Source organism: Carlito syrichta, unplaced genomic scaffold (assembly GCF_000164805.1).
Source record: "Carlito syrichta isolate Samal-C Ts95f unplaced genomic scaffold, Tarsius_syrichta-2.0.1 Scaffold303674, whole genome shotgun sequence".
Classification (NCBI taxonomy): Eukaryota; Metazoa; Chordata; class Mammalia; order Primates; family Tarsiidae; genus Carlito; species Carlito syrichta.
Window position 1 is genome coordinate 189,542 of NW_007247770.1, and position 2,286 is coordinate 191,827.

The 2,286-nt window shown below is 38.6% G+C and overlaps 1 pseudogene; it reads left to right on the top strand.

Annotated features, from left to right (window-relative positions):
• Positions 1-282: 282 nt before the first annotated feature.
• On the top strand, positions 283-1,006 carry LOC103261384 (annotated as a pseudogene).
• The last annotated feature ends 1,280 nt before the right edge of the window (positions 1,007-2,286 follow it).

A 2,286-nucleotide genomic window follows, 5' to 3' on the forward strand; every position in this document is an offset into this window, starting at 1 on the left:
TAACTCATGTCTTTTGCAAACTTATCTAACACACATAATTTCTTCCTTAAGGCAAGTCATATCTTTCTTGTGCATAGGAGAATTAGGTAGCCCTACAAAACTGTTTGGTGGTGGTTTTAAACCACAAAATTATCAACATCAACCAAGAAAAAGCCAAAAACACGGCATTAAGTAGACTATTAAGAAAACACTTGCAGCCACAGGCCAGCCCGCAGCCGCCAGCACCTCAGTCCAGCCCTGGTCCTGTCCACGAACATCCACCCAGGCCAGTCCAGTCCCACCATGCTGGTCAAAGGAGGCACTAAGCACATCAAATACCTGCTCTTCGGATTTAACTTCATCTTCTGGCTTGCCAGGATTGCAGTCCTTGCCATTGGATTATGGCTCCGATTGGACTCTCAGACCAAGAGCATCTTCTAGCAAGAAACGAAAAACAATTCCAACTTTAAACAGGAGTCTATATTCTGATGGGAGCTGGTGCCCTCATGATGCTCGTGGGCTTCCTGGGCTGCGGTGGGTTTGTGCAAGAGTCCCAGTGCATGCTGGGGTTGTTCTTTGGCTTCCTTCTGGTGATCTCTGCCATTGAGACCGCAGCGGCCACCTGGAGCTACTCCCACAAGGATGGAGTGATCAAGAAGCTTTGGGAATTTTACAAGGACACCTACAAGAAGCTGAAGAACAAGAACGTTCCCCAGTGGGAGACGCTGAAAGCCGTCCACTCCGCGTTGAACTGCTGTGGCTTGGCTGGGGGTGTAGAACAGTTTGTCTCAGACATCTGCCCCCAAAAGGACATCCTCCAATCGTCTCCGTAAAGTCCTGCCCCGAGGCCATCGGGGAGGCCTTTGAGAACACACTGCACATCATAAGCGCAGTGGGCATTGGCATTGCTATGGTCATGATCTTCTGCATGATCTCCAGCATGGTCTAGTACTGTGCCATCTGCAGGAGCCACGACATGGTCTACAGCCGGTTGACATTCCCGAGCAGGAGAATGTGCCCACCATGACTGTGGGCATTTTTTTTTTAATGTTTTGTCACTAATGTTAGTATTCACCATGCATTTCTAAACAAACAAACACAAAGTTATTTTATATTTGTCTTTTAATGCTTTCTTCCATATCCATATTTGTAGTTTAGGGGTTTGGTTTGCTTTGGTTTATATTTTTTGGTTGTTTGCTTTTGCTTGTTATATTAAGCAGAAATCCTGCAATGAAAGGTATTCTTTTTGCTAGACTCTAGACAAGACATTGTACATACAGATAATTTTTTTCTTTAAATAGATAAAAATGCCTATCAAATTTAATCAGGTTGTATCTTATTGAAGACAATATAATACACAATAAAAGATTATGAGAATATATTTTAAAAAAACACTTGTTTGCAATATGAGATCTAAAAAAGATGTCAGAACATTGCCTCATTCAACATCAGTAGGGAATGAACATGTGCATGGCGTTACTCAGATTTTTCACTGCTATGTATATGTCTACAAAGAATGATCCTGAAGACACCCCAAACATTGATTTTGTAATTAAACAAAACCTTTGGGAAATGAGTGAATTTTCAAATGTAAAATCTGCAAATAATGAAAGTCGACTGTATACACACATGCACACATATCATTGACTGTAAAATATATTCAATATAATATATATACACAAATGTCTAAACGTTTCACATCATATGACTGATAATTTGGCAGCGAATTATCAACCTGCAATACCGCACAACCTCTTGGAGAAATGAGGGAAAAACATTTCTATATGTGATTCTTTTCTTTGCTAGAGCAAATGGGGATGACATAAAAGGGCCAGGAAAAAATAGAGATTACAAGATTGCTAAGATTTAGTTCTTGGATTTTTGTCTCTTTAATTTATTTTTAATTGTAACGTTTTTTAAGTTCTGGTACAAACAGTAGTCTTATTAATATTTATGCTGGCTGTTGGAGAACTTTAAGGATTTGAACACACAAGAAACCTTTAGTTTAAACATTTATTTCATTTCCCAGGAGATGACAACTCATCACTTTGTGACAAAAGAGCACATATCTAATGTCAGACACACTTAAAAGAGAGGGAATCTCCAACTCAATGTATGTATACATTCTTAGAGAATTCATTACTTTTAATTTAAAAAGCACAATTTAGTTTGATATATTTGCTAATAATATTTATAAACATCATTGATTATGATGGGTCAGTGAAGTTCCAGTATCACACTCTGTTTTTTCATTAACACATTTAACTGAGTCGTAGAAGAAGATATTTATAATAAACACTTCAATAA